Source organism: Lampris incognitus, chromosome 13 (assembly GCF_029633865.1).
Source record: "Lampris incognitus isolate fLamInc1 chromosome 13, fLamInc1.hap2, whole genome shotgun sequence".
NCBI classification, from domain to species: domain Eukaryota; kingdom Metazoa; phylum Chordata; class Actinopteri; order Lampriformes; family Lampridae; genus Lampris; species Lampris incognitus.
In genome coordinates, this window is record NC_079223.1 from 41,808,157 (window position 1) to 41,821,175 (window position 13,019).

Here is a 13,019-nt window from a genome sequence, read left to right on the forward strand (position 1 = left end):
GGCTGGGGGAGCTGGAGACAAGCTGTGGGAGCTGGAGACAGGCTGGGGTAGCTGGGGACAGGCTGGGGGAGCTAGGGGGCAGGCTGGGGGAGTTGGGGGCAGGGAGGCCCTCTCTATCTGTCTCTGGAGACCAAAGACAGCTGCTTAGGGAGGCCAGGCTCTGCTGCTCTCTGGCTGGGCTGCACCAACAACAATATCCTGGAGGTTTCTTATGAGAGGACCCGTCATAGACTCTGTGGTTGCTGAGGAGTTTGAGCACCCCCCCCCATACCCCCCCACCTTAAAAAAAATAAAAATAATGAAATAACTCAGATAAACAGGGACCCGTAGTGTGGTAGATGTGTAGCACAGCTGTCGTGTGACTTTACTGTGAACAGCATTATGGGATCGGTGTGTGACGTATGTAATTGGAAGCAGGCTTAGAATTGACTGCACATGTTCAGCGGGCTAGCTGCTGTTACATGTGATTTACAACATGTCCTGATGGGACACTTAATATCGACATTGTACAACAAAGTTAACTCAAATAAAACGAACCGGCGCGTTTGTGACTTTGCCAGAGCCGTAGGCTACTTACGGCTCTCGGTTTTGCCTAAAATTTGATAACCGTCGCACTCCCGGCTTTCAGCAGCAACTTGTGTCCACTGAATATGAGTAGCGTTCAATACCGTTACTATTACATTTCCTCATAGACAACACATATAAACACAAGCCGGCAGGTTGGTGGAGGGTTTTAGGCTTTTTTTTTTGTCAAGGAGGAAATGAGATAAATCCAAGCTACATATGCTGTGTTATATGTGTCCTGTTAGATGAAAACAATCATTTTCATAAGACGGTGCCTGTGACCTCCATGAAGTTTGAACCCTGATGTGCTGGGATTAAAAATGGCCCTGCCCGAGAGGCCCACGTGTTTACTCTATCTGTCCTCTTATGTTAATATTTGAGAAATCCCTTTGTGGTTTTGTGTGTGTGTGTGTGTGTGTGTGTGCGTGTGTGTGTGTGTGTGTGTCTGTGTCCGTGTGTATGTGTGTGTGTGTGTGTGTATCTGTGTGGTTTTGTGTGTCTGTGTGTATATGTGTGTGTGTATGTGTGTGTCTGTGTGTGTATATGTGTGTGGGAGTATGTGTGTGCATATATGTGCATGTGTGTATGTGTGTGTCTGTGTGTGTGCGTGTATATGTGTGCATGTGTGTATGTGTCTGTGTGTGTGCATGTGTGTGCGTGTGTGTGTGTGTATGTGTGTGGGGGTGGGAGTTTGGAGGCCCTGGGGGGCAGTCGGAAGGCAAAGTATTTGACAGATACACAAACACAAACTGCTGAGGCCTAAGATCTGTCACAATGCTGTCTGATGGGTACTTCCTGTTATCGAGACGCTGGACTTTACTTGTCCAGGTCATGAGCTTGACCAAGAGGGGACGTGCATGTGAGGAGGTAGAACATGTCACAAGTGGTCCTTGAGAAGGGCAATGCCTCCCTTCCTGGAAGGGCCTGAAAAAATGTTGGAAAGGCAACACACTGTGTTTGGCTCTGTGGTCCTCTGGCACGGTGTCGACGAATAATGGTTGCAAAAAGAGGGCTGATGTATAATGGGGACACGTCTTCATGCCTTCACATCATAACGACAAACAGCAAGTCACCAACATCACGCAGGTATAGAATCATGTAAAGACATCATGCATGTATATAATCATGTAGAGATATCACGCAGGTATAGAATCATGTAAAGACATCACGCAGGTATAGAATCACGTAGAGATATCACGCAGGTATAGAATCACGTAAAGACATCATGCAGGTATAGACTCATGTAAAGACACCATACATGTATAGAATCATGTAAAGACATCATGCAGGTATAGAATCATGTAAAGACATCACGCAGGTATAGAATCATGTAAAGACATCACGCAGGTATAGAATCACGTAAAGACATCATGCAGGTATAGACTCATGTAAAGACATCATGCATGTATAGAATCATGTAAAGACATCACGCAGGTATAGAATCACGTAAAGACATCATGCAGGTATAGACTCATGTAAAGACATCATGCATGTATAGAATCATGTAAAGACATCACGCAGGTATAGACTCATGTAAAGACATCATGCATGTATAGAATCATGTAAAGACATCATGCAGGTATAGACTCATGTAAAGACATCATGCATGTATAGAATCATGTAAAGACATCATGCAGGTATAGACTCATGTAAAGACATCATGCATGTATAGAATCATGTAAAGACATCACGCAGGTATAGACTCATGTAAAGACATCATGCATGTATAGAATCATGTAAAGACATCATGCATGTATAGACTCATGTAAAGACATCATGCAAGTATAGACTCATGTAAAGACATCATGCAGGTATAGACTCATGTAAAGACATCATGCAGGTATAGACTCATGTAAAGACATCACGCAGGTATAGACTCATGTAAAGACATCATGCAGGTATAGATTCATGTAAAGACATCACGCAGGTATAGACTCATGTAAAGACATCATGCAGTTATAGACTCATGTGAAGACATCATGCAGGTATAGACTCATATAAAGACATCATACATGTATAGAATCATGTAAAGACACCATACATGCATTGAATCATGTAAAGACATCACGCAGGTATAGACTCATGTAAAGACACCATACATGTATAGACTCATGTAAAGACATCATGCAGGTATAGAATCATGTAAAGACATCACGCAGGTATAGAATCATGTAAAGACATCACGCAGGTATAGAATCACGTAAGGACATCATGCAGGTATAGAATCATGTGAAGACATCATGCAGGTATAGACTCATGTGAAGACATCATGCAGGTATAGACTCATATAAAGACATCATACATGTATAGAATCATGTAAAGACATCATACATGTATAGAATCATGTAAAGACACCATACATGTATAGAATCATGTAAAGACATCACGCAGGTATAGACTCATGTAAAGACACCATACATGTATAGAATCATGTAAAGACATCATGCATGTATAGAATCATGTAGAGATATCATGCAGGTATAGAATCACGTAAAGACATCATGCAGGTATAGAATCATGTAAAGACATCATGCATGTATAGACTCATGTAAAGACATCATGCAGGTATAGACTCATGTAAAGACATCATGCAGGTATAGACTCATGTAAAGACACCATATATGTATAGACTCATGTAAAGACATCATGCAGGTATAGACTCATGTAAAGACATCATGCAGGTATAGACTCATGTAAAGACACCACGCAGGTATAGACTCATGTAAAGACATCATGCAGGTATAGACTCATGTAAAGACATCACGCAGGTATAGACTCATGTAAAGACATCATGCAGGTATAGACTCATGTGAAGACATCATGCAGGTATAGACTCATATAAAGACATCATACATGTATAGAATCATGTAAAGACACCATACATGCATAGAATCATGTAAAGACATCACGCAGGTATAGACTCATGTAAAGACACCATACATGTATAGACTCATGTAAAGACATCATGCAGGTATAGAATCATGTAAAGACATCACGCAGGTTTAGAATCATGTAAAGACATCATGCAGGTATAGACTCATGTAAAGACATCATGCATGTATAGAATCATGTAGAGATATCACGCAGGTATAGAATCACGTAAAGACATCATGCAGGTATAGACTCATGTAAAGACGTCATACATGTATAGAGTCATGTAAAGACATCATGCAGGTATAGAATCATGTAAAGACATCACGCAGGTATAGAATCATGTAAAGACATCACACAGGTATAGAATCACGTAAAGACATCATGCAGGTATAGACTCATGTAAAGACATCATGCATGTATAGACTCATGTAAAGACACCATATATGTATAGACTCATGTAAAGACATCATGCAGGTATAGACTCATGTAAAGACATCATGCAGGTATAGACTCATGTAAAGACATCACGCAGGTATAGACTCATGTAAAGACATCATGCAGGTATAGACTCATGTAAAGACATCACGCAGGTATAGACTCATGTAAAGACATCATGCAGGTATAGACTCATGTGAAGACATCATGCAGGTATAGACTCATATAAAGACATCATACATGTATAGAATCATGTAAAGACATCATACATGTATAGAATCATGTAAAGACACCATACATGTATAGAATCATGTAAAGACATCACGCAGGTATAGACTCATGTAAAGACACCATACATGTATAGAATCATGTAAAGACATCATGCATGTATAGAATCATGTAGAGATATCACGCAGGTATAGAATCACGTAAAGACATCATGCAGGTATAGACTCATGTAAAGACACCATACATGTATAGAATCATGTAAAGACATCACGCAGGTATAGAATTACGTAAAGACATCATGCAGGTATAGACTCATGTAAAGACATCATGCATGTATAGACTCATGTAAAGACATCATGCAGGTATAGACTCATGTAAAGACATCATGCAGGTATAGACTCATGTAAAGACACCATATATGTATAGACTCATGTAAAGACATCATGCAGGTATAGACTCATGTAAAGACACCATATATGTATAGACTCATGTAAAGACATCATGCAGGTATAGACTCATGTAAAGACATCATGGAGGTATAGACTCATGTAAAGACATCACGCAGGTATAGACTCATGTGAAGACATCATGCATGTATAGACTCATGTAAAGACGTCATGCAGGTATAGACTCATGTAAAGACATCATGCAGGTATAGACTCATGTAAAGACATCACACATGTATAGACTCATACAGAGACATCATGCAGGTATAGACTCATGTAAAGACATCATGCAGGTATAGACTCATGTAAAGACACCTTACATGTATAGACTCATGTAAAGACATCATGCATGTATATACTCATGTAAAGACGTCATGCAGGTATAGACTCATGTAAAGACATCACGCATGAATAGACTCATGTAAAGACATCACGCATGTATAGACTCATGTAAAGATATCATGCATGCATAGACTCATGTAAAGACATCACGCAGGTATAGAATCACGTAAAGACATCATGCAGGTATAGACTCATGTAAAGACACGACACCATGGAGGTATAGACTCAGGTAAAGACATCATGCATGTATAGACTCATGTAAAGACATCATGCATGTATAGACTCATGTAAAGACATCATGCATGTATAGACTCATGTAAAAGACATCATGCAGGTATAGACTCATGTAAAGACATCACGCAGGTATAGACTCATGTAAAGACATCATGCATGTATAGACTCATGTAAAGACATCATGCAGGTATAGACTCATGTAAAGACATCATGCAGGTATAGACTCATGTAAAGACATCATGCAGGTATAGACTCATGTAAAGACATCATGCAGGTATAGACTCATGTAAAGACATCATGCATGTATAGACTCATGTAAAGACATCATGCAGGTTATAGACTCATGTAAAGACATCACCCATGTATAGAGCCACGCATATCAATATCTCTGATAACGACGGGCGTTGCTAAACATCGAACACAAAGAGCCATTGACATCAATAGCTCTGATAACGACTCCAAAGAGGATAAATATCTGAGTCTTATCAGCAGCCAGTCAGACTAGCTTGGTCTAGTCAGAAAGGCACGAACTGATGAAGCCTCTTGGATGAGAGGCGACACGTCTTCACGGATATCTACCAAGTCCAGTTGCACTTGATTCAGTTCCTTTGGATCACACATGTATAGACTCACGGACAACTGAATTGTAACATGACTTTGGACTTTGCTCTGAAAAACAAAGTAATTTCTTTGGGAGCATTCATTTGGTAAAACTTTTTTCTCTAATCCATGTTACCATGCAATGGCTGAGAGAGAGAGAGAGAGAGAGAGAGAGAGAGAGAGAGAGAGAGAGAGAGAGAGAGAGAGAGAGAGAGAGAGAGAGAGAGAGAGAGAGAGAGAGAGAGAGAGAGAGAGAGGAGAGAGAGAGAGAGAGAGAGAGAGAGAGAGAGAGAGAGAGAGATTGAGAGAGAGTGAGTGAGTGAGAGAGAGTGAGATTGAGAGAGGGGAGAGGAGTGAGTGAGAGTGAGATTGAGAGAGGGGAAGAGAGAGAGAGTGAGATTGAGAGAGAGAGGGGAGAGGGGGAGAGAGTGAGTGAGAGAGAGTGAGATGAGAGAGGGGAGAGGAGTGAGTGAGAGAGTGAGATTGAGAGAGGGGAGAGAGAGAGAGAGTGAGAGAGAGAGGGAGAGGGGGGAGAGAGAGAGTGAGTGAGAGAGAGTGAGATTGAGAGAGGGGGGAGAGTGAGTGAGAGAGTGCGATTGAGAGAGAGTGAGATTGAGAGAGGGGAGAGAGTGAGTGAGAGAGAGTGAGGTTGAGAGAGAGTGAGGTTGAGAGAGGGGAGAGAGAGAGTGAGACAGAGAGAGAGGGAGAGAGGAAAGAGAGAGTGAGATAGAGAGAATGAGAGAGAGTAAGATTGAGAGAGAGAGTGAGAGAGAGTGAGGAGAGAGGAGCAAGAGAGACAGTGAGGGTGAGAGAGAGAGAGAGAGAGAGAGAGAGAGAGAGAGAGAGAGAGAGAGAGAGAGAGAGAGAGAGAGAGAGAGAGAGAGAGAGCGAGCAAGAGAGAGAGAGAGATTACCGCTAAAAACACAAGAGGAAGATCGATCAATCCCTAATGATCAGTGGCCTGCCTGGATCAACTGGAATGACAGCAGGGGTCACAAGAGTCAGTACAGACGGAGGTGTGGGGGGGGGGGGACAGGACTCCTGTAAACATGCAGTCCTACTGTGTACATATTTAGGAGCCACTGTCCCATGTGCCCTGCAGCTGTGTGGACAGGTTGAACATGTCGGATGGAAACAGACGGGCTGGATTTCCTATTCTGCACGACTGCAAAGCATGAAACGCTGAGACACACCATTCCGCTCGCCAAGAACCATCACGGCCACGGCGAGCAAAATGGAAACCACCACTTCCCCGCGAGGACTTCCTGTCCCTCGTAACAAGACAAAGGAAATAGCGGGTGGAAACCCACGGCCGTTGCGAATACACGAAAACGGTCGATTTCTAAGGTTACACAAACCCTGCCGACTCCCGTTTAATCATTCCAGAACACCCCACCCTCCCGGGATTAAGCCCCGGGCCCCCCCCCCTCCCTCCCCCAGCCCCCCGAGTTCCGACGAGAAATTTCCATTAACATCCGCATCATGTTACTCCTCGACACCGGACCACCCAACGTGCCTAATCTGTGGTGGCAGACGCGTTGTCTGAACAATGTCGAGGCAGGTTTTGGTTCCCTGCTTTTGGCTGAGCGCTGCCCTCAGCGATGTTCCTGTTCTTCCGAGCATCTTTCCGAAGTCCTCTCACGGGCCAGGCCTCCTCCAAAGTTAATTATGACCACAGCTTGCACGAAGCCATATCATTAGAAGTAATTGCACCCGGCATCCCACCGCCATGTGCATCCCTCTTTCTTTGTGTCCCAGATTTGTGCTGCACTGGTCCGTGACATGCTGAGTGAAAACACAGCGGACGGGGAGCGCCGGTCAGGTCACTTAAGGACTAGTGTGCGTGCATGTGTCTGCATCCATCAACGTGAGCGAATCACACTCCTAATGCGTGTTCAGGGAAGCCGGGCTGCAGCCGGCCCATGTGGACGAGCGCTTCTCCTAAAGGCCCAGCTCCAGGAAACACAGGGATCACCGAGGCCGAGCGCGTCGGTCGTGTGAGCATGCGTGTGGATGTGGATGTGCATGTGGATGTGAGGGCATGTTTTCATATCAACGGCAGGGGCAGTTGTTCCCGCCCGCCTTTATCTGGGGGGGTTGGGGGGGACCGGTTGGTACACGCCGAGCCGCAGATTTAAAGAGGCAAATGCAATTAGCCCGCTTCCTCTTCTCGGTCTGGCGAGGCCCAGATGGCCAACTTGGCAGGCCGCCTTCCAGAAACATCCGTACCTTCTGCTATCCCAGCTCACCACACGCTACACCTGTATGGCGGCCGTCCCGGCGGATCCTGAAGGCTCGCCGTACAGCCCGTGATAGTTTCCCCTCGCGTTCATTTACACGAATGATATACTCGCTCGCACCTTGGCGAAGGTTATATTCCGTGTAAACGGCTTGTAGTCACAGATTTATATGCAGATTAACACCGGATCACGCAATTAAAAACGTTTTTCATAACTGGGGACATAAAGTCAGAAACGGTATGCAGAGTATAGGATAAGGTTTGCAACCGCTGGATGGTCTGGTATTACGTTGGGGAAAATACAAGTAGATTTGTTCCCCGGTCAAGTGAACCAGGCCATATGGGAGCCGAGCCGGCGTCTCTTCCCAGTGCCGCGTGCACAGCCGGGGGATCCACAGTGGAGCTCAGCGCTGGCCACACTTCAATGGAGATTTGAGCCCAGCGTGACGAATCCTCCCTCCCCGGCGCGTGTTGTCTTCCGGCAAACACTGTTTCTTTGTTTCAGACACCTTGTGCTTATATATTTGTGTGTGCGTGTGTGTGTTGAGTTTAGTCTGCTGAATGAACCGAAGTGGCTCACAGAGCGGTCCGCAGAATGTGGCGTGCCGACATTCCTTCCCTTTACCTCACCTGCACAGTGTGTGTGCTCTCGCTCTCTCTCTCTCGGTGTGTGTGTGTGTGTGTGTGTGTGTGTGGTGTGAGTCTGTGCGAGTCTGTGTGTGTGTGAAACGGTGGTGGTGGGGGTTGACACTAGGCAACAGTCACTGAGCCAAATACAACCTCAGATGGCAAGCACTTGCCTGCGGGAGGAAAGGCCAGAACTCAACTTAGAAATGAAAAACCAACAGAGCCCCTCCCGCACAATGGTCGTAAACACAGCGGAGGCCCGGTTATCAAACATGTGGAGTCCGTTTCGACGGAGGTGGAATTTGCTTTTTTATTTTACTTTTAATACCACATGCCAGTCTATTTCAGGGGTTTTGTTATGGGAGAGGCAGGGATCTAAAGGATCCGCGTGCTGCAGAGGTTATGAAACGTCTGGCGGTGGACGAGGGAAATGGCGGCGGTAGGGGAAGGGAAGCAGGCGTGGGGGGATGGGACAACGTACACTGATGCGCCACAGCAAAGTGCTCCGATCAGGACATATGGCCGGAGAGATGGAGGGGTCACCTGACCTGTGCTGACCCATCGAGCGCTACATATGAGTTATGCAACAGTGTAGCGGACCCAGCGGCCACGTCACAAACGATGATCTGTGCCCCCTCCGTGCGGTGAACAGGAAAGGGGTTGGGGGCGGAGAGTAAAGTGGTGCGAGTGTGTGGAGTTCAAGGTAAACTGAAATACAGATTTAAGATCTGATTTCGTCGGACGCCTCAGCTGAATTTACAGCGCCGTCAGGGTGTCGGCGGGCATCAGAGAGTTAAATTCAACACTTTTGAAGACATTTTAATGCCAAGTATAAAGAAATTCAAGACCGATCTTTCATGTGGGACGGTATCAGGTGACATGTCCTCAGGCATGCTCGGTAATCCAGGTAAGAAAATCAAAGAAAGTTGGATCAGTTCATCTGGATACAACGTTTATTGACGGATACTATGTTGCATCACCCATCTAAGTGACCTCTTCAGTCTCAGGTGACTGCAGGTGTCCCCACCCTTAGAAACTATGCAGTGGTGTAACGACCGAAACCAACGACCGGTTTCATATGCAGATATGGGCGTGAGCATTAACTAGCGTTCCAATGGCTACGTGTACTAGTCACAGAGGATAGGGGAATGGTTGCATTCACAGCTTTGTAAGATGGTGACAGATGTACTCTTAGGTCCTCCCTCGCTTCAGGGATGGTCGTTCCCTCTTCGACTTCCTGTTCAAACCAGCGTTCCTCCCTATCAAGGATGTGCACATCCTTACACAGAAAGCGGAAACCAGCGGTGACTCCGTATGTGGCGGGAGGGTCGGAACAGCTGAGACACGTATTTTCCAAACACTTGTGTCGCAGTAGCTTTCAAACCCCAAAACACGCTGTGCCAGAAACTGGTCCACCCCAAGGATCGGGTCCCCTGGCGCAAACAGAGTGAAACGCTGTTTGTAGTGAACAAATAATGAAACGCTGTTAAGTGCCATGAGGATTCCTGTGACTTGTACGTCGGGGAAACTAAACAGACGCTGGCCAAGAGGATGACATATTACAGGACAGCTACCACATCAGGCCAGGACTGCGCAGTCTACACCCATCTACAGGCCAGCGGCCACTCTTTCAAGGATGAGGATGTGCACATCCTTAATAGGGAGGAACGCTGGTTTGAACTTGGAGTCAAAGAGGCCATCTATGTGGGGAGGGAACTACCACTCCTGAACTGAGGAGGGGGACATAAGAGTACATCTGTCGCCATCTTACAATGCTGTGATTGCATCCATCCATCCAACCATCCATCATCCAAACCGCTTATCCTGCTCTCAGGGTCGCGGGGATGCTGGAGCCTATCCCAGCAGTCATTGGGCGGCAGGCGGCAGGTGGGGAGACACCCTGGACAGGCCGCCAGGCCATCACACAGGCCGACATACACACGGGGGACAATTTAGAATGGCTGATTCACCTGACCTACATGGACTGTGGGAGGAAACCGGAGCACCCGGAGGAAACCCACCCAGACACGGGGAGAACATGCAAACTCCACACAGAGGACGACCCGGGACGACCCCCAAGGTTGGACAACCCCAGGGCTCAAACCCAGGACCTTCTTGCTGTGAGGCGACCACGCTAACCACTGCGCAACCATGGCGCCTCCTGTGACTGCAAAGATTCCCAAATCCTCTGTGAACAGTACACAGGGCCATTGTAACTCTAGTTAATGGTCACACCCATATTTGCATATGAAACCAATCACTGGTTTCGGTTGTTATGTAACTGCATTGTTTATAAGGGCGGGGTCACTTGGATGAGTGATGAAACGTTTCTCTCAATAAACATTGTGCCCGGATGGACCGATTCACCTTCCTCTGAGTATCAGTTGACAGTAGACACAAGTAGGGTGCAATTCTAGGGTTTTTTTTTTTAAAATGGGGGGGGGGGGCACGAAGCCACAACTTGTTGAGAGGGGTCGATTTCATGTCTTATACCCATTTGTTCATGTACAGCCAACTCCATAAACATCACATTGGTAAAAATATTTTTTTGACACTTGGGCAACGCCCATAAAGTAATGACCATCCATACAATGACAAGCAAAAAGTCTGGAAGTTGACTTCAGTTTTACTGTGGAAAATTTTATATCTTAAAGTACAAAGAATCGCTTCACATAAAAGAGACATTACTGATTGCTACACTGTACATTTAATTTATTCTGAGTCAAACGATAGAATAATACGAAGGGTGTTGCTGCTATCAAGACATTGACCTGAAGGACATTTCCCTTTCATTTTCCTCCCAAAGATGCACCTCTCTCTCTCTCTCTGTCTCTCTTATCCATGCAAGTATCAGAGGTAGGTGTGGGTAAGTACTGTATATTTGGTTCAGCACAGAGGTAAGTGGTAGGTAGGAAAACGGTAGTTTTAGAACTAGACGATTCTATGTTTTTCTGAAGTCAGATGGCCGTTTCCATTAGTTCAGATGGCAGCATTAAGTTAGGTGTTGTGATGAATTGAACCACACTTTCCTCCCCAACAGGGCCCCAGACAGTTAAGTACAAGCATTTGCTCGGATTTCTCTCTCCGGGCTAAGTACAACAGCCAAGTGTAGGCTCAGCGGAGAGGCGAAGCATTAGGCAGGCTTAGGGTTTTATAGGCTACTCTGCTGCAGAGCAACCCATTGTGACAATAACAAATAAAAATCCAAAAAATGTTCATGTGGAAATTAAGACCTCATAAATTCGAGTTCAAGACAATTGAGAATGACATCTGAGGCCTAAAGTTTGTAAAATTGAAATTAGGACTTGTTTTCAGGACCCTGCCCGTGTGGCTCAGTGCAGTATGGCATCAACTGTCCCAGCGTTGCAGGATCTAATCCCAAAGGCGTATGCACGCAGTGCTGCAAGGCAGGTTTGTTGGGGGCTGCTAACTGTTCACGTCTGTATGGCGTGCCGGGGCAGGACGAAGGAAACGGCACAATCATGATTTCAACTGGGTAAGCACCATAATTTTGACAGCCCAGGTAAAAAACCCCCTGCAATGAAGTTGCTGCCAGACCTCATGTGCAACGTGCAATGAGAGGACAGTGAACATGTGACCCCAAGAGAAAGCAGAGGTCACGCACTTGAATTACAACATGAGACAGACCCAGGGCCCGTGCTAGGTCACCACTTTAGACCTCACGTGTCTTAAAAAAGACTGAGCACTGACAAGCTTTCTGCATATCTGGCCTAGAGAAAAATTGTGTGGAAAATAATTTCTTCAGAGATTTACGACATCAAAAACGATTAGTGGTTTTCTAACCATTTATCATTGGGTGCCAGTAGGCAGAAGCAGAATAATCGGGGGTTGGGCCAAAGTGTCATAAACGGCAGCACAGGTTAAAAATAATGCAGTTCGAGTCATCCATTCCCACAGACAGATATTTGGGTCACAAACCAAAGAGGCCGACATGGAAAAAAAAAAAGAAGTTATATTACAAGCTTGAACAAAAGGTCAACTAGTGCAAAACAGGGGCAATGTGAGAACAAAAAAGGAACCCCAGAGAGGACAAAGTGTTGAAATATTTACATTTTAGTTCTTCCTTTTTCACTTGCGTAACATTGGTTCACATCAGTAAAGTGAAAGGACATTTTCAGTTCCATCATGGCCCCCGAAGTTTCTTGGCCAAATATTCATTTGCAGGATCTGATCTGCAGACGGGTAAAAATAATTTCTCCTGGCCAATAATAACAAGAGTAACATTCCAACAGCAGCACAGGTATTGCTTGTATATTTTATTTTATGTACAGGACATGTAAAAAAAAAATAAAACAAAAAGTAGCCAATAACATTGACCATTGTGGGCAACAGTAGATAGCCATGTTGCTAATACACGGGAATATCCTGACAACCATTTCTGTCTCTATCACATTTTTTTTTTTTGTTTT